The sequence below is a fragment of the Echinops telfairi genome, unplaced genomic scaffold (assembly GCF_000313985.2).
Source record: "Echinops telfairi isolate 266 unplaced genomic scaffold, ASM31398v2 ScPeMD7_7469;HRSCAF=8507_0, whole genome shotgun sequence".
NCBI lineage: Eukaryota > Metazoa > Chordata > Mammalia > Afrosoricida > Tenrecidae > Echinops > Echinops telfairi.
The window spans coordinates 38,763,365-38,770,631 of NW_022111372.1; positions in this window are offsets into that span (position 1 = coordinate 38,763,365).

Below are 7,267 nucleotides of genomic sequence, written 5' to 3' on the forward strand. Positions count from 1 at the left end.
TGGCTGTGCTGCGTGCCAGGGCCAGGATCCTGGGGAGCATCACCATGGCTCAAGCCCCTCCCACCAGCTTGGGCTCCAGCAGTGGGCAGGCCTGGTTTTCCCCGAGCCCCACCTCTGTCTTCTGGCCTTCTAAGCCCCACTATCACCTGCCCTGGCCTACACCTCAGACCCCGCCCGAGGTGGCTCCTCCAGCCCCAGGCCATCTTCCGGGGTCACCTTGCTGGTGGCACCCAGACATCCCCACACCCCACCACACACCCCTGCATCCCTGCACACACCCACACCAAGGCAGGCCACTTGGCCCCAGCCACTGAGTGGTGGGCTGAGGAGGAGGGTGGTAACAGGGTGGGAGAAGCCATTACTGCAGTTCATCCACAGGGAACCCTGGGCGGGTGGGAGGGGAGGAGCAGCTGAGGCCACTGAATCAGTTGTGATGGGTCAGTGGCACTTATTCTAACAACTGACAAAGGGGAGGGCCACACTGGAGAGAGAATGTTTTGAGAAACGATGTACAAATGCGCTTTGCACGGTTGATGTGTGTATGGATTGAAATTAAAAAAAAAAAAAAAAGGGGAGGGCCACAGAGGGCTAGCCATCCACCTTGCCCAGACAGGCTACCTGGAGTGCTCTAATCCCTGTGCCCAGGCTCCCCAGCAAGTCAGGGGATTGGTCGGGGGCGCACAGGAAGTGTTGACCCTTGCTGGGGGTGCACTGGTGTGTTAGTCTGGGTAGACTAGAGAAACTAATTCAGGGAGACTCATATGTATAAGAAAGAGCCTCATATCAGAGTAATATATTAAGAAAACAACCTAGCCCAGTCCAGATCAAGTGCTAAGTCCAATAATAGCCCATAAGTCCCATATTAACCCATGAACTCCTCTTCAGACTCACGCAGCACATGCAATGGTGCCGGATGCAGGAAGATCACAGGCGGGTGGGTGGAAAGTCCTGTGGGTCCAGTAAAGTCCTGTGGTGGAAGCATATCCAGGGCTCAGGGTGCCATCAGCGTGGCTCTCTGTGGCTGGTCAACAGGAAGGTGAAGCAGAGAGAGTGTGGTCTTCCTCCCAGGAGAATAAAAAATTCCCAGAATCTGCCTGGTGGGTGTGACCTTGTGACCCGATTGATAGGCTAGACTCCACCGCTACATTCTAGCTATCAAGTTGACCTGAAATTATGTCACCACCACAATTGGGGACTTTGAGATTGGCCCGCAACCAGAGCTGGCCGCAGGGCTGTGTGCTGGGCGGGCGGAGGAAGAAGGCGAAGGTAAGGAGGTGCTGGGCACTGCCCTACACACTGCTCCCAGCCTGGGCCCTCTTGAGGCACACTGCCCGCCTTGGGTTCACTCAGGGCCTGCTCTGTCCTGCAGTCTCCTCTTGCTCTTGTCCTCCAACCCTGGGTAGTCCTGGGTCCACACAGGTGGTTTTGCCTCTGTTCTCCACACAGACAGGACCCTCCCACAACAGAGGGCTGCCTGGGGCCCATACGCAGGTAGATCCACATCGTCAGGTCCCAGGACTCAAGGGAGTGGATGAGGTCTGAGCGGAGCCAGGATGCTGTCTCACCACACTGCCCTTCAGGACAGCTTCCACCCCGGCCACGTGCCCACTCCCCGTGTTCAAGGGAAGACATGGACCGCTTGGCACGTCTCCCTCCTCTCCGTTGCCACAACTGGTTTCCATTCTGTCCTCATAGCATCAAGCCGTGCCTGATGTGGGCAGTGACCCTGAGCCCTGAGGCTTGTCAAGGGCTAGACATCCCTCGCTGGCTGTCCCTTGAGAGGGCAGCTGTGGACTGGGCCCCTGGCTGCAGTATGCTGTCCACCAGCACTGACCCAGCCTAGCACAGGGACGGTGGATGGCTGGAAGCACCCATGGGCAGAAGTGAGCATGAGTCAGGGTTCCTGCACTACTGGGACTCTCACCGATCGTTGTATACACCACACAGCGGGCCAGTTGCTTCTGGAATGTTCCTTGTGCAGTGACAACGCAGTGATGGCAGCCTTGGGAATCCCACCAACTTCCGGAGGCTGGGGCTGCCTGGCCCTGTCTGCCTGGGGCCTTGGCATGGTTACCGCCCCAGCCTTGTCTGCCCAGGGCCCCAAAGGCCACCGCCATTGGGTGGGATCCAGGACACCAGGAGAAGCTGCCAGCGGCAGCAGAGCCGGGTGACAGCAACTTCTGCCTTCCTCTGCTGTGTCACTGCTGTCCCTACTGGGAGACCAGCTTTCGGGTAGAAAAACCTTTTCTTTAAATGTGCAGGCATGTCTCCCAGGGATATGGAGGCCCAGGGGACAGAACCTCCCTCAGGCTGTCAGAGGCTGAGCTGGTGTTTCTAGCACCCCAAGCTTCAGCCTGCGCTCTCCTGATCTTCTGGCCTGACAAGGGCGTGCCTTCTGCCCCTCAGACTCCCCGATGTGCTTGGCTCCAGCCCTCAGCTCCGGCCATTTCAAGGCCAGCCAGTCTGACATGTAGAGCAGTGGTTCTCAACCTTCCTAATGCCTTGACCCTTTCATACAGTTCCTCGTGTTGTGGTGACACCGCCCCCTCCACACACACACAACCATAACATTAGTTTCGTTGCTACTTCATCACTAATTTTGCTACTGTTAGGAATCGGGTGACCCCTGTGAAAGGGTCGTTCCAGTCCCAAAGGGGTCGCGACCCACAGGTTGAGAACCCTAGAGGATAATGGGATGCCCTAGAGGCTAATGGGATGGGGCAGGGCTGGCCAGGCTGGTTTGGAAACTGGATGCGTTCTCTTCGGGGTCAGTTGCCTGTCCTCCAACAGGGAGGGGTTAACCCTGCCCACCCCACCTCTCAGAGCTGAGTCCCACCATGGGCAGGTCCTGAGTGAGTAGGGCAGGCAAGGGACTGGCTGCCCTGCACACCCACCAAGAGTAGGCTGTCCACTCACTGCCCACGTGTGGAAGTACAGCTGGCCTCTACCTTCGGGGCCTCAAGGGACCCTCCCCACCAACTCTGCCGCCGTCTGGTGCTGGTGCTGACAGCTGGGGGGGGGGGGCAGGGGAGTGCCCGGCTGAGAGCCTGTTATGGGTTTTCTAGTGCCTCAGTAATTATCTCAGCCCCTTGGGTTGGGAAATGATCATAATCACACAAAGGATGTTTAATTAGTGTGTCCCTGGTGCCAGGCACATCTTACCCTTCCTCAGGACTGGGCCCAACCTTCGCCGTCTCCTGGGGGTGCTGCTCCTGAGGCCTCTCGGGAGGCTGCCCTGCAGAGCCGCATCTGCCGGAAGCAGCCTGGCTGGGAGGCCTCAGGAACGGGGGCTCAGGGTAGGGGCCCCAGGGCTTTCCTGATGTGGACCGTGGTTTTCTGCTGGGTGAGGACGGGCCCCTGCAGGAAGACCAGAGCATCGTGGGGTTCGAGAAGGCTGGGCCAGCCTCAGTGCTGCCTGTTTCAGAGGAGGGGGCCAGGAAGGCAGGGACTTGTCCACACCGTGCCTGGAGACACAGAGGCCCTCCCAGCCACAATTCCCCTCCCAGCTGGGCCAGGTTAGAATGGTTCCCTGAGGCAAGGGGGCCTTCTCTCCCTCTGATCTTCAGTGGAGTCATGTAACCAGGTGGTCAGCCCCATGATGTGATCTGATGAGATCGCCAATCAGTTGTAAGGGGATTGTGGTGGGAGGAAACCCCCTACCTGAGGGCACAGCCCAGATTCCATGGAAGGAGTGTGTGGACTGTATTACCTTTCTCTTGCAGGAGATAAGAGGAGCATTAAGCGGATGGGCATTGTAGAATGAAGGAGAACCAGGAACAGAGCATGTCCTTTGGACCCAGGGTCCCTGTGCTACGAACCTCCTGGACCCAGGGGAAGAGTGGTGCCAGGGCACATGGAGAGCTACAAGGGACTCGGGCCCATGGATGCTGGAAGGAGACGAGGACCTTCTCTCAGAAGCGACAGAGAAGGAATCTCCCTAGAGCTAGCGTCCTGAAGTCAGACTCCGGCCTCCTAAACTAAGACGCATGGGTCAGCAGCTACCAATTGATCTCTCTTTCTCGCTGTCGATTCTGATTCATAGCAACCCTATAGATGCGCCCCATGGTTTCCAAGATTGTCACTGTTTCCCGGAGGAGAAAGTCCCGTCTTTCTCCCGTATACTGAGGGGGTGCTCCGGTCATTAACAAGAGGTACGGAGTCCCTGATGGTCTTTCTCCTCACTGTAGACAGACGGGTTTAAGAGGGTTAATGGAGAACACGTTTCTTCATGATTGTGAATCAAATGTGATTGGGGTCAACTCTTGGCCCCTTAAGAGCTGACTTAAGGTTGAATTTTTTACTTTGCATATTACTACGACCTGACCTGAGGTCCTTGCTCTTCGGAAACGAGGGCCTGTGACCCCCATCTTTAGCTCGGCAGATTCGGGGCCCTCCTCTCGCTGGGGAGCCCTTTCCCAGCAGCGCCCTAGAGGAGTATCTGCATGAACAATGAGGCCTTACGGGTCCTCTTAGAGCTTGGCTTCCACTGTCCACCCCCTGGCCCCCAAGACTCAGACCCTTTCCAAAAGCAAAGAGCACTCACCCCCTGTGATCCCACAGCCTCACCCCTTTACAGCACCACCTCTCTCTCCTCCCAAAGCTCGCTTTCGAGATCATCTAACCCGACGAGCGACCGTCATTACACGAAGCTGCAGGACACCTGGGTCCCTGCAAATGTGGGGCAGGTGACTCAGCCCTAGAGCTCACAAGAATGAGCCTGGCAGAGGCGAACTCTTACGGACATTCTGGGTTAGAGAGGGACCAGGGGGGTGAGGACATGATGCTGAATTCCGTGCACCTGTCCTGGCCTTGTGCCCTGTGGTAGTTACATAATCTGGTGTCAATTTGAGAGGATGATGAGTGAAGGGGTGGAGTCTAGCCTGTCAATCAAGATCTAACCAATGAGGCCTCTGTGTGGGCATAACCTTCTCCTGAGAATTCTGGGAGCTCCTATTGTTTCCTCCTTGGAGGCAACAGACACTTCTCTCTCTCTGCTCACTTCCTGTGAGACATCCCTGAAGAGAAGCCACATGGACCAACCCTGATGCAGCCCTGGGTGCTGGGGAAGCCATGTGGAGACCCCTGCCAGCACTCAGAGAACTTACAACGCCACTGGATCCAAAGACTTTCTACCCACTGGCCTGTGATCATCCTGTATTCGGCATCATTGCATGTGTTTCGTGGGTCTGAAGAGGACTTTATAGACTGGTATAGGACATATGGGCTAATATCAGATTTGAGGGCTTGGACTGGACTGGGTTGGGATGCTTTCTTAATGTGCAATTACCCTTTATATAAAACTCTCTCTTATACACATATGTGTCTATGGATTTGTTTCTCTTGTCCACCTGGACTAACATGCACAGAGGACCCAGGCTCACCTGGCCAGGAAGCAGGGATGGAGTGGACCGGATCTCTCTGCCCTTCAGCTGTGTTCCAGTAGGGATCCTTGTCCAGTGTTTAGGGGGCCGTCTCCCGTTTCACCCCACTTGTCTGTCAGTTTGTTGTACTGCCGTGGCTTGTGTGTAGCTGTGATGCCGGAAGCTACCTCACTGGGACTTCAAATACCAGCAGGGCCAGCATGGTGAACCGGTTTCAGCAGAGCTTCCAGACTCTGCTTCCAAAAGAGATGAGGAAGTCCACTTCTGAGCGACGAACTCAAACTCCTGTTACTGAGTGGATTCCGACTCCCGGTGACCCAGCACGACGAGGCAGAACTGCTCCTGTGGGCTTCCAAGGCTGTGCATCTTTACTGGAGCAGACAGCCCCAGAGAGCGGCCAGTGGATTCAAACTGCCCACCATGAGTTTAGCAACCCAAAGCGTCACCACTATGCCACCAGCGCTCCTCTGAGGGATCGGCCACTGGTCCCGGCGGGCTGCTGAAGGCACCCACAGGACGCTGAGGGAAGAGCTACCTCCTCTGATCAGACGGGAAGTGAAAAAGAGCAAGCACCTCCCTGAAATGGACGGACGGACGGACGCAGGGACACGGTGGCTCACAGCCAGCAGTTGTGAGGATGGCACAGGACGGGCAGTGCCTCGTTCCATTGCACACAGAGTCCCTGTGAGTCTGGGGCCCCTGACCACCCCCACCGCATTTGCAGGGGCATTCGCCATCGTAATGGAGCGATGCTGACCCGGCCATCCTGACTGTGGGCACGCTGAACCAGAGGAGCCGTCGACTTCGGATCCGTTCTTGGCACCTCTTAAGAAAACCGTGAGTCTCCTGACTGTTTTTCCCATTGTGGGTGAATGAGATTATTAGTTTTCCATAGCTCACGCCAGCTTGGCAGCCCGGGTCTGCGTGCCGGGGCACGGTGGCTAATTCCTCCCTGTGCTGTGCCTGCTGCTCCGGCCTTGCTTCCAGCTTGCCTCTCTGCTCCCAGGGAGCTGACCTGTGGCCTTCTGTTCCCGATGCAGCATTCCTGCTGCAGCACCGGGTTCCCCTGGGCTCTGCGTGTCCTGCTAATCCCAGAGGTGACTGCTCCACCTGCAAACCTTGGGCCTCTCTGCGGGCCGCTGGGCGGTCTCCAGGCTCACTGGGCTGGGAGTTGTGGCTTCCCCACCACATCATCCCAAAGCCCTGTGCTCCACCGGGGGTGGGGGTGGGGGGTCTGGACAGCATAACCACTCAGAGCCCCTCCTTCCAAACCTGGGCGGAGTATGTCTTCGCACATCCCCAGTGAATGGTGTGGGGAACAGAAGCGGGTAGGAGAGTGGGCAAATTCTCTACGTGCATTCGTTAAGGAGGCTGGGAGGCTGGGGCTCCTGTGTTTGTGGGTTGGAGATGGGAGTTCCACTCCCATTCCCCCAGGTCAAAGTTATTCCCCACGATATCCCCCTTAACAATACCAATTTTAAGGCGATCCTTGCGCGCATAGGGTTGCAACTAGACACCCCTGAAGGTCAACTGCTTGGAGGCTACATGCCTGAAGGGGGTCTGCCATCAAAAGCAATCAGACTTTATTGTCTGTCCCACCCTAAGTAGGGCCCATTCCCCTACGATAAGGATCGTAGCTTGTTCCCCTGGAGCAGAGCTTGGAGACACCCAAGGTCAAGCCAGCTCAGAGACACTAAGGTCAGGCTGTCATCTTAACTTTAGAGCCCGCCCATCTTGTTACCTATGTACCTTCCTGTCGCACGTACACCTCTAATACCTCCCTTCTATTGCGTGCATACCCCTAGCTCGTCCCCTCCTGTTACATACATCCCTCTGATACAGCCCCTTCCTGTTACATCTGTGTTTACCGTGGTGTACATGCCCCA